General features: G+C 49.8%; 1 protein-coding gene across 1 annotated transcript in view; it reads right to left on the reverse strand.

Annotated features, from left to right (window-relative positions):
* LOC149341658 (U6 snRNA-associated Sm-like protein LSm6) overlaps window positions 1–15,978 on the reverse strand; it is a 144,668-nt gene that overhangs the window by 6,286 nt on the left and 122,404 nt on the right. The gene's annotated exons all lie outside the window — the stretch shown is intronic.

Genomic DNA, 15,978 nt, shown 5'->3' on the forward strand with positions numbered 1-15,978 from the left:
CTTTATCCGTGGCATGTGTTCATCTGATAGGTTCAAAAATTACGTCTTAGAAGACCAAACACAGGCATTGTTACATCCTTTATTGCTGGTGGCAGGGCTGCTGTTATAGATTGTCCCGCTATAACAGGTATCGACGGGTCGTCATAGTTCCATAATTGTGTCAAGCGCCATCCAGGTTATTGGAAGTGGTCCTGCTCCAGATATTGCGCGTTTAGAACGGCGCCGTGTTGCTAAGTGAATTTTTTCGCAGTGTACAAAGGCAGGTGTGCGTACTTCAGTACAAACGCAGAAATGTGTTCTCTAGCGACTGTAATGTACACGACGAAATTGTTGTTACATGTGGGAAAAGAAATGGTTTTATGGGGTTTAACGTCCCAAAGCGACTCAGGCTATATGCATACTTTAATACAAACGCAGAAATGTGTCCTCTAGCGATGGTAATGTACACAACGAAATTATTGTTACATGTGAGAAAAGAAATGGTTTGGTTTATGACGTTTAACGTCCCAAAGCGACTAAGACTATGAGAGACGCCGTAGCGGAGGGCTCCGGAAATTTCGACCACCTGGGGTTCTTTAACGTGCACTGGCATCGCACAGTACACGGGCCTCTAGAAAAGAAATGTTTGCTCTGGTCGTGGCTCTGGTACATATTTTCATGGAGAAAGAAACCATCCATTAATGAATGATGAGCTAAAAATTAAGCATTTTATGCCCCAAAAGAAAGAAAAGAATACTGACAGTCAGTTATCTTTGCAGGAAATGATGACCAAGACAAGCTTGAATTATGGAACACCTTGCTGAAAAACCCTATTTGTACCCGAATTTGAAGTAAAGAAGTAGCGCTCGATTTTCATTCCCGATTTTCGAAAATGATAAAACCAATACCGGCCCCTGTACCATACTGCACATATGAACAATAACCCGCCTTAAACGAAGGATTATAGAGAGCTGCGTTTATTCTATACTTTACTTGACCGCGTAAGCTTGCAGTGCATCTAATAGAACAGAAGAAAAAAAAAAACGTGAGCTCTGGGTTTCGAAGCTGTCGTTGAATATTTCCATACCACGTTAATTTCTACTTCTCATGAGCAAAGTGCCATCTATGGTCTTGATAAGTAGTTGCTTTTCCTCCATTGCCGCATTATTCCCAGTTCTCCAAGTGGGACGCTCGCCAAACGCATTCGTATTGCGCCCATACAAAAATATGTAAGTTCACGCGCTAACGTGTCGTTGGGTGCAGCTGTTGCAAAAATGCACTCCGATCGACTGCCTGCAAAAACCCCTGTGTTTTATCTCAGATGTCGCGATGTCGCCTTCCTCGTCTGCTCTCCGTTCCTTCCGGTTTCTCGTTATCACCTTCCAACCTCTCCTGGATGACCTGAATGACCTCTCCTCAAACCTGCAAGGCCATGTAGTACGCATTGTAGGGGCACTGCGGACAAATAGAAGTTGGTCTGTATCGATAGGGTTCTAATCAAAAAGAGACCACTCTCACCTAAAATGGAGCTGTTATAGAAAAGCAAGAAAGAAAAAAAAAAACGAAATGCAGGTGTCGCCATACCCGGCCGATTTCGCAAGTAAAATGCTTACGTCGACGCTGGTTTTCGGTCGCGGATCCCAGAGGCTATGCTACACCGCCATTCACTTCAATACGGTGATATCGCGTAATTTTCCGGTAGGACGTCAGGAGTTTGAATCAGTTGGCAGATTTTTAAACCCAATTTTCTCGGCGATAAATGCGTATTTTTCCGCGGAACAAACGTCAACACAGCCAGAAATAGCCAAAAAAATCCATTTTTACCGAGAACAATGGTTACCGTCAAACCTCGTTGTTGCTAACATGTCAAAAATCGTAAAATAGTTTCCGCTCCGTTTCGAAGGAATTCGCTGTGATTCCGGAGGCCGGAAAAACCGAGCACCAGTTAGGTTGGCCATGCCGTGCGGAAAATGGTACGTCAGAGCGAAATGTATCACGTTTTCACAGCCTCCGTGACCGCCAACATGAACAACCGCAAGGCTGCAACTGTCCACGCCGCTGCTTTCGGGGCGCTCTAGACAGCTGCGGAAGGCGTAACGCGTTCTGACCACCTGGCTCCAACCCTTCACGTCGCTGTAGCTTTCGTGGCGCTGTTGGCGAGTGCTAGGTGAACCAGATAATGCGTGAGCCTTGGCGCGAACGCTTGCCGCACCGCCACCAGTCACTTGTGTAGTGCAGCAAAGCCTGCCGCCTGCCATTTGAGCGTGCATCACTTCGCGCTGAAGAGTTCGATACATACGTTTTAGGACCAACCGCATTCGATATATATATGCTATTTCACGTGTTTATTAAAAATATTTAGGAAGCGTTCAAATATAGCTGAGTGCACGAGTGCACTTATAACGAACGCTCGGTTATTAGAACGAGGGTGGAGTACCGCCAAAATATGTATTAGGGCTATAGAACTGCGGTTCAAATAAAACGGACAACCGTGATCGCACCACGGACGCACCGTAAACTCACCCCCGCCGTAACGAGGACGCACAATAAATTCTCCACTGTCCTTTCTTGCTATCGCTCTCCTATACTTCTCATCACTATCCTCTCCCTTTCCCTTCTGCCGGCTGCAGCTCAGGTGCTTAAGATATTAGATAGGAGTTGCCGCGGCAGCCAACATTCTTTTTCTTCACATTTTTTTCTTTTTTTTTTTAAATAAACATCTACCACCGCCACGCACAGTAAACTCAGCCCCGCTGCCAAAAAAAAAAAAAGAAACGACCACTCGTAAGAAAAGAGAGGGAGAGAGAGAGAGACACAAGTGTAAAATGTTCTGCAGTACTGGCATAGCACAAAGACTGAACTAACTGAACCTCGTTGCAAGGCAAAGTCTCGCCTCGTCCAAACGCAACCACCCGTCCACAGCGTCGCTCGGATAGCAGTGGGTTATGCCCTGACGTTTACAACGGGTTCCGCGGTACGCCGAACGGTGGCGCCATTGCTCCGTATAAGCTGCAGTATAAGAGGCAGTACAAGGGGATATGGGCTGGGCATCGTTCGAGGCACGGGAAGCTAAGAGTAAAATACTATATGAAGAACGCCTGAGGAAATTGGACGATAACAGATGGGCAGCTAAGGTATTTAAATATTTATACAGAAAGAACGTTGACTCACAGTGGCGGAAAAGAACTAGAAAACTAACCAGTAAGTATGCCGGTCATGAGGACGGAGAAAGAAAGAGCATTAAACGACAGGTTAAAAACGCGGAAGTTAAAAATTGGATGAATTCAATGGAAGAGAAACATAGTGTAGAACTATATCGATTCTGGAAAAGGCAGATCAGGAAAGAATTTTTCTATGATAACTCAAGAGGCAGTGCCCTACTTTTTGAAGCTAGATCAGGGTGTCTTAGAACGCGCAGCTACAAAAAGAAATTTAACGAAGAAGATGACACATGTGCAGTGTGTGGTAGATCTGTGGAAACAATTGAACACCTCATAATCAAATGTGATGGTATCCATCCGGATGTCGATGCAGGCACAGTCACTCTTTCTGAGGCCCTAGGGTTTAAAGATAACAATGGTCATGTAAATAAATCTGCAGTGGAAGTCAGCAAAAAGCGATTGGAGGATTGGTGGCTGAAAAGCAGAGATGTGGCATAAGGTTAGAATAGTAGGAAACCGTAGGCAAAGGTGATGGAGAATCTTAATGAGAATTGCCAACACAGTAAACAAAAAAAAATAATAAATAAAGAAAAGCTGAGCATGGTGGCAATTGCCACCACCCCGTTTCAAAGGGGGCGCTCCTATCCATCCATCCATCCATCCAGCTAAAGTTTAAGTCTGAGCCATGCCGGGGAGCTCGGATTCCGCAACGCGCATGGCACTGCCGGTTCGCTCACACGTCGGGAGGACTGCATGCGCCGCAGATCCAGTGCAGAGCGTATTCTTCTTCGCCGCGCGCTGGCTTCATCCACCACGGCGCTACGAAGACAGACGGCGTTGACGCATGCGCTGCTCCGGCGGCAGCGCAAGACGTAAGCACCAGGAGTCAGACGGAAAGGTTCGCCAAAGTTCGCCTGCGTGTTCTCCCTTGGGTTCTCCTCCAGTTAGGCGCCGCGTTCTCTCTCCTTTCTAGCGCCAAGGCCACCCTCGGCGCGCTGACAACGGGAGCTAACAGCATTTCATGCTTACACGCGAGCTTCCCGCCAGTGCGGAGACTGAAGAGCGTCTCCCAGTTCCCGTGATCGCCCCCAAATACCCTCCAGAAATAATACAAAGGCGGCATTGAAATTTCAGTTAACCGCCGGCCAAGCGCGCCTCGACAAGCTAAAAGGTCAATCAGTGCGTGCGTGTGTGCCGGTTGGGCAAAGCGTCCAAAGTGGAAGCAGAAGCCTATAGTAAGCGCGACACAGGGGCAGAACGCTATATTGGGGCGAGTCGGTGTTTATTCTGACGACCAGAGCGAAATTCGACAGGGGACACAAAGAAAAGCGCACGTGTTGTCTTTTGTTTCTGCCCCTTGTCGAATTTCGCGCTGGTCGTCAGGATTAACAGGGGCAGCGTTGAAAGAGAAACTACTGCGCACAGCCTCTGATCAGCAATGACAGCGACTTGAGATGTTTGAATACCAGTCGAAGTAGGACCTCTTGGCCCACCCGGTCACGTCGCGCGCGTCGCCTGCGCAACTGAAACTCCGCTTTCTGCGCTGCTGCCGCGTGCAGGCATCCCACCGACTGCAGGCGCGCATGCGAAGCAGTAGCTGCATCTCTACATTCTTAGAACTTTGTAGAGGAGCGAAGACGACGACGCTGACCTACCGTTAACAATCCCCCACCGCCGGTATGTGCCAATGCTTCAGAGACAATAGCAACATTTGCCGTGAACGCTTCAATTGCGCTCATACACAGCAAGAGCCTCGGCCGGCAGCACATGCATGGCGGAGAGCTTAGAAATCGGCTTGACGGAGTCTGCCTTGAAGAAACAAACGTATTTCAAAAGTACTTTTTAAAGAAATAAACGCCGCTTTTTTTTTTTTTCGAGAGTGTTTTTTGCGTAAGAGGGCAAGTCCACTTACTACGAACTTCGGATACAACGAACGCCATCCGCGTGACAGTCAGCTTCGTTATAAGTTATCTCGACTGTAGTAAATTTTTTGTAATATCCATGCTTGTTATATCGAGGTTTCACTGTAGATGGAGCTGTCCTCATTGTCCCTTTAAAGAACTCTGCAGTGAAGTTGATCGTAAAAGCATTGCCACGAAATGAGAACGTAGAAGGAGGTGCGAATCTCGCTCGCAAGTCACTAGAACTTATTTATGCATACAAAAAAAAAAAAAAAAGGTTCAATCGTGGATAGCTTTCTTTGCACTGCTTTTTCTTCCCTTATCCTATGCCCGCAGTGGTGCTTCTCCTCAATAAAAATCTTTCCGCAGTAAAGCACGCTTTACAAAAAAAAAAAAAAAGTGGTTCTAAAGGTAGGGGCCCTGAGGTCAACAGCATGCAATTGTTGTTAGTAGAACTCGATTGTATGGCGCTTTCTGGCTATGTTGACGTCGTTTCTCGGGTAGCAATACGAGCATTTATGGCTGAGGAATTCGCAGTTAAACATTTTCCTGTCACTCGATTCAAACCTGTGACGTCTGCACCCAAAATGACCCCGTGGTCGCCGTAGTGTAATGAATGGTGGTGTAACACGTCTGTGATCCGCGAAAAAAACTTGTGGACGCACCGCAGTTGACTTTCAAAATTGGCCGGTGGAGGCGACACCTGCATTGCTTTATTTGGCCTTTCCTAGACTACAGAAACTCCGTTTTTGGTGAAAACTGACGCCAATGTCGTTAGAATGCTGTAATCTACCGATGCAGGCCGACTTCAATTCGTCCCCAGTGTCCATTAAAAAAAGTATTTCAAGGAAGAGTGTTGAAGACAGCAAATTATTCAGAAGTCACAGTTGATAGGCAACATAGTTTTGTTACACGGTAGAAATTAAAAGACACAACCGCTTGAAGTAGAAAAAGAAGACGACAGGTAAGCCAGGCATTCCCCCGCCGTGGTTATGTGCCGTTCAGCCCGAGGACATCATCATCATCATCATCAAGTGAGCCGAACTACTACACACGGTATGCAATCGTGTAAATCGCATCGATACACGTGTGTAAATACAAATGCAGCGCTCTCAATCATTCGAGGGTCAAGGCTGTAGACAGCGAGAGGGCGAGAACACCATCTCTCTTCACCCCCTAAATTTTGATGGATGAATCTATTTTCTCTCCTCCTCCTCCTTGCGGTGTCATCGATGTATTTGGAGTTCTTTCGAGGACGCGAGATTAAACTCCGGCTGCGGCGGCCGCGAGATGAAACGCAAAAGGCGTCTGTGCGCTGCGGAATGTCAGCGAACGTAAAAGAACCCTAAATAATCGAAATTATTAAGGACGTTCACTACGGCACCTCTTCCTTATTTTACTCCCTCTTCTCATCACTTTACCTCACGACGTGGTTGAGGTGTCCGCCGAAAAGTGAGACGGTTACTGCGGATTTCCTTTTGTTCAAAACCAATTTTCGCCCGCAATTCATTCTCTCCATCAGTTACTTCACGGCATGGTTTAGGTGTCCAGCAAGAGTACGACAATTGCCACGCTTTTCTTTCTTTATAATTCACTTCCCCAACCTGCGCTGTCATAATACAGGTCCTAAAAGATGAAGATAATAGAATAGCAGGGCTACGGTAGTTCTGAAGGTGACCGTGCTACCTTCATTTCAATTTTTTTCCATGGCACATACATCTATAATTTAAAACTCATGATGAAGATTTGAAGACAACGGTTGACCTACGTCAAGCGCGTAGTGCCCTGAAATTTCTATCCTGTTGTATGTCCCTAGCTACGTGCGCTCTGCTGAGCCGTTGTTGACCCATACAGCGAGCGTTCCGGACTTTTCCAGGGAGCACCTCCGTGGATCAGCATCCTTAACCCCGTCTGCGTAACCTGCTTGTCACTTTCCCTAAGCGCAGCAGCCGGCGGAGAATGCCATAAAGCCTTGTAGGGGGAAAGCAAGAGGAGGTCCGCGCCGGGGACACCAGCGACAAGCGCCGACCAAGGCTCACCCCCGCCCGCAATCTCTGCCGCTTGGACGCACGCCTACGCACGCACAGCGAAGAGCGGTGTGGAAAGAGAAAGAGCGTGAGGAAGAGAGAGAGAGATGTAGTCATTCACCGAGCCCCCTAGCGGGAGTTTTATTAACTACCCCCCGCGGCGCGGAACAATAGCCCGCGAGCGCGGAGTGCGCGCGCGTGTAACGTGCAGGGGCGGCCCGCGTGTCGCTCCCGGAGGAGACAAAAGGGCGCGCCGGCTTGGGCGACGCGGTTCTCGATCCGCGATCGCCCGCGCTGATGCACGCCGCCACTCTTCTGCTGCCGCCGCCCCCCTCGTTCCTGGCCACAGCGCGCTGCCGACGCGAGGAGAGCTGTCGGCTGCCGCTTTCCGCGCGAGCCGCATATCTCAGAACTTAGTGCTCAGCCGTTCTGCCATAGCTGAGTCAATGGACACTACGAATCGCGTGTCTATTAGCCACATGGGCAGGTACCACCTCTTTCCTCTCGGCTTCTTTGCGATAAATTTTCTCTGAAGCAAAACGGCGCCAACGTCATTGAAAACATGATCTTTTTCATTTGGGCTTGGTGGCTGAAAATGGGTTAGGGGGATTTAGAAAACATTTTAGTGCGCTTGCACTTGTAGTGGTCATTCCCCGCCTTTAACCGTTGTTTGACTGCAGCCTGCTTCTGCCAGGTTTCCGCCATGGCGGCAACCTGCCCAGATGACGTATGTATGTATGTGTGTGTATATATATATATATATATATATATATATATATATATATATACACCCGACGGTTTTGAAGTGACCAAGGAAACCCATCGCACGCTTCTGGCAGCTATGTGCAGTGTAACAAGAATTAACCGAGGCTTAACTCCGCTTAAACCGATGTGTGACGTGCGAAAGCGCAGTAACGTAAATGGTGACGCCACAATCGACACCTTAGCAACGAGATGGCGCAAATCTGTAAGATGTGAACAACTTTTTCTTGGTGGCCCGGAGCAAATTTTCGAAAATGACCGGGACAGATTTGGAGGTCGCCATCGTGTAGGGCATCGTCAATTATTGTTGGAAATCGATTTTGGTCCAAATCGGCCAAGGTCAAATTTCGGGGTGACCGAAGCCAAATATTGGCAATGGCCCTGACGAAACTGGGATGTCGTCATCGTGCCGGGGACGCTCAGTGATGGTTGAACATTGGTTTTGGTCCAAATCGGCCGAGGTTAAATTTCTGGGGTGTCCCGGACGAAATTTTCGCAATGGCCCTGGCCAACTTTGGAGTTCGCCATCCTGTCGTGCGCGCCCAGTTGTGGCTGGACATTAGTTTTAGTTGAAATTATGTAAGATGAAATTTCGGGGGTGGCTCGGGCCAAAATCTTGCCGCTTGGCGTCACTGTTGCTATGGCGACCAGCAATGCACAAGCAAGATTTTTGGTCGGCTCCGACGAGTGTTTTCGCACTAAAAATCCCCCTACAGGAAGCGCTCGTCCACGGCCGGCTGCATCCGGCAAACGGTACTTTCATGAGAGCTCGCTTTCATGCCCAATTCACGTCCATCCCTATCGGCACTCCCCGCTGTGGTGGCTCTGTGGTTAGGCGCCCGGCTACTGCTCTGGCTGGTGTTCCTAGGTTCGAAACTGACCGCGGCGGCCGCGTTCCGATGGAGGCTAAACGCAAAAAAAAAAAAGATGCCCAGGCTTAGCTTGGTTAAGCCAAGAATGCGTTGCATATTGCGCAGTCTTTTTGCGCGAGGTATTGCTTGGCGGCACTCGATTTTCTCAGCAGCTTTTCCTCCGTGACGTATGGATGGATGGATAGGAGCGCCCCCTTTGAAACGGGGCGGTGGCAGCCGCCACCATGCTCAGCCGTCCCTTTTTTTTATGCGAAGCATACTACTTTAGCTACCACTTAAGCCCTTCAACGTGGTTATGCGCCTCCAAATCACGTGATACATGACGTCACACCACGTGACACGATGACATCACGACAGTGGAGAAACGGGGGCCCACCTCGCGCCGTCGCTGTGGTTGTGCGCCTCCAAATCACGTGACACGATGACGTCACGACAGTGGAGAAACGGGGGCCCACCTCGCGCCGTCGCTGTGATTGTGCGCCTCCAAATCACGTGATACATGACGTCACAAGACGTGACTTGATGACGTCACGACAGTGGAGAAACGGGGGCCCACCTCGCGCCGTCGCTGTGGTTGTGCGCCTCCAAATTACGCGACACGATGATGCTTCGCATTCTCCAGGCTTAACCAAGTTAAGCCTCAGCCATTTTTTTCCCTTTTTTTCTTTTTTGTTTTTTTTTCCCACGTGGTTTGGTGACGTGACGTCACGTGGTTTGGTGGCTGCCCGGTCGCGCCCGAGGGCTGAACTGAGTGATTGCAATATGCTACGCATAAAAGGAGCCCGTGTGTTGTGCGATGTGAGTGCACGTTAAAGATCCCCAGGTGGTCGAAATTATTCCGGAGACCGTCACTACGGAACTTTTTTCTTCCTTTCTTCTTTCACTTTCTTGTGAAGTATTGATTTTATATTTTCTATATTTTGTATTTATCCGCTAACTATGCTGTAACCATTTCTTGTATTATTGATTTATCGAGGGTCCCGGTGCATTCTTTGACTTCGGGACCCTCGTCTGTGCATTTATGATGTTTTTTATATTTTTTGGGAACCAATAAAGCCTAACTCCTGCCTTTATTGCTTCCCTTACGGCGCGGTTCGGGTGCCCACCGACATATGTGGGACAGATACTGCCTCACTTTTTTTCCTCAAAAACCAATTTTCAATTTTTTTCTTCACTTCAGGACACTGGAACAAGATCACATCAAGTACACGGTACTTGAAGTGTTTTTTTCAGTGCTAGATGCCCGTGTACCGTGCGATGTCAGTGCACGTTAAAGAACCCCAGAAAGGTCGAAACTTCCGGAGGCCTTCACTACGGCGTCCCTCATATCTGAGTCGCTTTGGGACGTTAAACCCCATAAACCAAATCAAACCAAGCATCATGATAGAGAAACCCGCGAGTCATATCTTTTTTACAAATTTGCTACTGTTTCTGCTGATTAAAACGAAAGTCCAAGTGTACTGTCTTGTCTACCCCGCTAACACTTTTGCTTTTGATATGTGTGTTCACATTTTTGAAATTTCACTTTTTTTTCTGTATCTTTCATCGTCATTTCTGATTGTATTCAGGCAGCCAGGTGTGTCCCGTGTCTTGTTACTAGTCATGATAAGTTCATGATGGTTGCTGGCTTAAAAGCCTCCTACCAAAACGGTATTCTAGCCGCCGCGGTTGCTCAGTGGTTATGGTGCTCGGATGCTGACCCGAAAGACCCGCGTTCGATCCCGGCCGCGGCGGTCGAATTTCGATGGAGGTGAAATTCTAAAGGCCCGTGTACTGTGCGATGTCAGGGCACATTAAAGAGCCCCAGGTTGTCGGAATATCCGGAGCCCTTCACTACGGAGTTTCTCATAGCCTGAGTCGCTTAGAAATAGTACTTATCGCCGGTGCCCTTTTCTTACACCATATCGGCAGCTCGCGGGATTTCCGCGCGGTTGGGCTGCCGAAGTCGACTTTGGCCTCCGTAGCAGTGGCCGAGCGATATCGGTTGCGGAGATGCATGACGGTCTGCCATTATCCAGTTTGGACCTCGGCTGGGTCGAACTATGTATCCATTACTTGATCACCATCATCACCATCAGCCTGGCTACGCCCACTGCAGGGCAAAGGCTTCTCCCATGTCGCTCCAAATGACCCCGTCCTTTGCCAGTTGCGGCCACTCTATTCTCAATCTCATCCGCCCACCTAACTTTCTGCCACCCCCTGCTGCGACTGCGTTCTCTTGGAATCCACTCCGTTACCCTTTACGACCAGCGGTCATTTTGCCTTGATACTCTACTTGATACTCCATGGCTGAGTGGGCTTGGGGGCCGCTTGCGCTATAGTCCAAAAGTAGGCTATAGCTCTGGCGAGAAATCCGAAAAATCCGACCGAAAGGTTCGAACAATCCGACCCGGGTGGGCTAGCGACAAGCCAGTGATGTATCAGATAATGGTAAAATTGAGAACGTCAGGTAAAAATGTATGGTCACAGTGGACTTTGAACCAGGAGCCCATGTGCGGTGCGTCCGCTCGCAGCGGCCACAGAGTAGCGTCCCCAGCTGCTTCGGCAGAGGCGGTTGCTGCGACGCGTCTTTTCTTTCTTCTATCAATCCTCTCGCACTTCTTTCAGCTTTCCTCTCTCCAGTCGACAGGCGTCTGCACTCTCCTCTCCGTTCTTCGTTCAGTCGCAACTACAAACGCGGCGGACTGATTATGGCGTTCAGGTCCTGAGCACGAGTACGCAGGGATGAATCCAGGGCGCGCCGCGGCAGCGTCTCGACGGAGGTGAAGCGCATATGGGCTGTGCAATGTCAGTGCCCGTTAAAGAACCGCAGGTGGTCGCAAATCGTCAGGATCCCTCCGCTACGGCGCCTCTTACTTTCTTCCTCCTTTGACCTCCACAAAGGCCGTCGCGCAGCTCGAGCGCGGGTGCTGCACTCCAGACGAGGCGCTAAACCAGGTGTCTACTACGTTGATGTGGCTGGCCTTATACGCTCGGGCTACTACACGGCGGCGGTAGTGCGACGCAACGCACAGGTCTATGGACGATATTTCTGCGCTGAAAGTGCTCATCGGGCCGAGGAAGTCGCAACTGCCCTCGTGGTTTCCGACCCCAAATGCCGAACTGTCATCACCGATTCGAGATTCGTCTGTGAAAACTATATGCGCAGTGAAGTTGGCACACTGGCCCACCACTTGCTATACAATGCGGTCCGCGAAGCAGAACCCCGGCCTATAGGCGCATCGTGTAGGCGCCTGCCCATGAGGAACTCCCAAGGAACAAAGCGGCAAACGCCGCTGCCCACGCCCTTATCCTCCAGGCACCCACCCTCCGATCCCTCGATGAGGATTTCGGTTGACCGCTGTTACGGTTCCGAGAAATCAGACTACTGCAAAGCGGCTCCTACATTATAACCTCCCCCGACAGAGGGGCTGTTGAAGGATGACGAACGCGTTCTCCGGCAGCTCCAGACTAACAGCTTCTGGTGTCCGGTCCAGGCTGCTCGCGATGACACGAACGTGAAGCTCGAGTGTCGAAGAGAGCCGTTGCTCTCTATCCCACATGGTGTGGGCATGCAAAGCCAGTCCTCACTTCCCTCCCCATCCCACCTCCACTAGTGAGGCTTGGGAGGCCTTCCTCCTCGGGTGCTCGACGGCCGGGGCCCAAGTGGCACTTGGCCGCCGTGCTCGCGAGGCGGCTGGCACTTGCTATGGCCCGACTAGGGCTGCTGACCAATTGAGGCCGGTAGTCACTATCTTCGCCGGCCCGTGTCCGCTTTGATTGTGCAAATAAAGATGTTTCACAAGCAAACTCCCTCTTTCATCTCTTCCTCCATAGTGCGATACATGTGCCCACGACACGAGCAGTGAGCCACCTCTTTCCTTTTGACATTTTTTTTTTCATGGCGAAAGTTTTACTATAGCCCCATTATGAGAAGAGCCAGCGGCGTGTCCTTTCAGAGATCAAACAACCGTATACGGTGCACACAGCAAGCCGAGCAATGTCATTTCAGACGATCATATACATTTCGTTCGTCATATATGTATCCACCGCTCGCTGATCTCAATGTGGCGCGTCTTATTGCGAAAGCAATACTACGCTCATGAACGGCCTTTCGCGTAGCGGCGGCCGTTAGCCACGTTTGAGCTTTAGAATGACCTCTGACGTCATACCAGGGTGAGAGAGGGGCTACCAAGTAGAGTCGTCGCGCAGCGGCGGCCGGTAGCCACGCCTGACATTTGAATGACCTATGGCGTCATGCCATGATTAGTGACGTCATAGCGTGACGTCATACAAGGGTGAGAGATGGGCTACCAAGTTGAGTCATCGCGCTGCGGCAGCTGATAGCCACGCGTGACATTTAGAGTGAGCTCTGACGTCATGCCATGCCTAGTGACGCCATGGCGTGACGTCATACAAGGGTGTGAGATGGGCTACTAAGTCGAGTCGTCGCGCAGCGGCGTCCGGTATCCACGCGTGACCTGTAGACGAGGAGCACTGCGTTCCTTCTTTAGACGCGGCGCGCCGCGTTCCTTCCGTTAGAGGCGCTGCGCTCGCTTTCGCAACCTACCAGGCTTAACCAAAGCTAAGCACCCCCCCCCCCCCACACAATTTTTTTTCCGACTGCATTCGTACTAAAATTTGAGCAACCGCTCGTCGTACAGCTTCTGTGTGATGTCAAACGATTTCTCGTTGCATATATTTTGCATACGCCAGTGAAGCCGGAGGTTAGCATGCGACAGGGATTCGAGCCGACCACCTGGTGTTCTTTAACGTGCACTGACATCGCAGAGTACATCGGCCTCTAGAATTTCGCCTCCATCGATAGAGGCGAAATTCTAGAGGCCCGTGTACTGTGCGATATCAGTGCACGATAAAGAACCTAAGGTGGTCGAAATTTCCGAAGCCCTTCACTACGGCGTCCCTCATAGCCTGAGTTGCTTTGGGACGTTAAACCCCAAGAAACCAAACCAAACCGACGACATGTGCACCTTCAGTTCTATGCCGACCCAGACGGAGGAAGTCGCAATAGCTCTCGCTGCCGCCGATCCAAAATCGAAAACGGTTATCACACTCTCGCCGGGCCTGTGAACATTATCTTGCAGGCGAAATATCACCTCTGGCCTCGCAAATTCTAAGACGCGCTCTCGCCGATCCAACTCGCACAAAAGTGATCTGGGCTCCTGGCCACCAGGGTCTACGAGACAATGAGGCCGCTGATGCGGCCGCCCGAGCGCTCACACACCGGGCTCCTCATCCTAGCTCTCATGGCTCAGAAGCTCATAAACCGCTTCTGCGGTTCCGCGAAATCCTAATTTATTAAGGCGAAAGCCTTTAATGTCTCATCGTTGTAAGCAGCAGTTGTCGACAGAGAATGTCACGCTTTTCAGTTGGTCGAAACGGTCGTGACGTCACAGTGCGCCAATTTCAAACGGGCCCAATTGTACTTTGACTAGTAACCATGCAACCAATTGAAGGGACCATATAGTGATGCTCCAAGTAAGTGGGACTGAGCTTAGTTAATTGCTTAATTACCCAATCAGCCTAATTAACTTCTCTAGTCAGGCCATATAAATAAATAAAACCTAGTAAGAAATTGGTCGAGCTCAGGAATCGAACCCCGGTCTTCGGAGTGCGAGACGAGCATGCTATCCACTCCGCCATGCCAGCTCGATGGTTTGCAATGAACAAAGGCACGTCTAGTGAATACGGTGTCTTCGCTCACTGCCATCCTCCTCCCTTCCCTTCCGGCGAGTTTTAGGTGTCCACCGAGATATGAGAGAGAAATACATTTCCTTTCCTCAAAAACCAATTTACTGAGGAGCGTAGAACCGAATGGGCGATGGCGTTCTATGGACTCCCTGGCAGCGTTGCAAGACGCTCTCGCGTTCCACTCTTAGAGGCGAAGCTTAACAACTTAACCACACATCAGTGACCACACTTTAGGTCAAAAAAGTGCACCCCCCTCCTCTGAATTTTGACGGGTGTCCACCGAGATATGTGAGACAGTTACTGCGTAATTTTCCTTCCTCAAATACAATTTTCATTTTCTTCATTACGGGCCATCTTAGTCTTTCTTCTTTCACTCCCACTTCCTCCGTTCCTCTACGGTGCGGTTCAGGTGTCCACCGAGATGACAGAGATTTACTGCGCCATTTCCTTTCCTCAAAAACCGTTGCGTTGAAACGGCAAGGCATCGCGCCGAACGGGTGGTGGCGTTCCGTGGACTCCCTGGCAGCGCTACAACACGCTCTCGCGTTCCACTCCTAAAGGCGAAGCTTAAGCTTAAGCTTAATTAGCAGTCAATTAGTATTCAGGCATTAATCAGTAATTAACCATTAATTAGTGATTTGTCTTCACTTAGGAATTAGTACTCAATTACATGTGACGCCACCAGTGCCACAGAAGCACTGAAAGTGGTGCGGAAAACGCTTTCGCCTCTACGCACTTTAGACAGTCAAAGTGCCCCCTAAATTTTTTATTGCGACAGCCACCGTCTCTACCCGGCACCTGCCAAGGGGCTGAGTAAGGCGGAGGAGCGAACTCTGCGGCGCCTGCAGAAAGGAACCCTTCTCTGTCCTGCAATAGCAAAACACTTCGATCCGAACACAGATGGGCGCTGCCCGCACTGTGGAGAGATCTGCGATATCTTTTACATGGTGTGGGCATGTACTCAGAATCCTCACCTTCCCCCCTCCCCCACCCCCACCCGAGAGGCATGGGAGACTGCCCTCCTCAACTGCTCCACACTGGAGTCCCAAAGGGCTCTGGTCAAGCGGGCGCGAGACGAGGCCTCGTCATGCGGTGTCCCGGACTAAGGATACCGACCATGCAGCAGGGTTATTTTTTTTAATTTTTTTTTAACCCTCAAGCTCTCTTTGATTAAAGTTTTTCACCACCACCATCTACCTGTTTTCTTAAGGTGGTATTGAGATGTCCCCCGAGATGAGAGAGTTACTGCGCCATTTCCTTTCCTCAAAAATCAATTTTTGTGCTAAAATTGTGACACAACCGCTCATCATAGACCGTTGCGGATGATGTCATACGATTTATCGTTGCATATGGCATAGTCGGAGGCTAGCTCGCGGCAAATATTCGAGCCGAGTGTCTGAGTGTTTCACTCGAAGCGTTGTGGATTCAGCTTTAGCAGAGAAGAAGGCAAAGGTGCGCCAGTCGGGATAAAACTTTCTAGTGACTCCAGGATAGCAACGACATCAGTGCCACCACTCGGCACCCGATACAGAGGGAAAGCGACGTATCCAAATCCAAATCCAAATCAGCAGCTGGCAATGTGGCG

The sequence above is a fragment of the Amblyomma mixtum genome, chromosome 5, assembly GCF_055824585.1.
Source record: "Amblyomma mixtum isolate Tamu chromosome 5, ASM5582458v1, whole genome shotgun sequence".
In the NCBI taxonomy this organism is placed as follows: Eukaryota; Metazoa; Arthropoda; class Arachnida; order Ixodida; family Ixodidae; genus Amblyomma; species Amblyomma mixtum.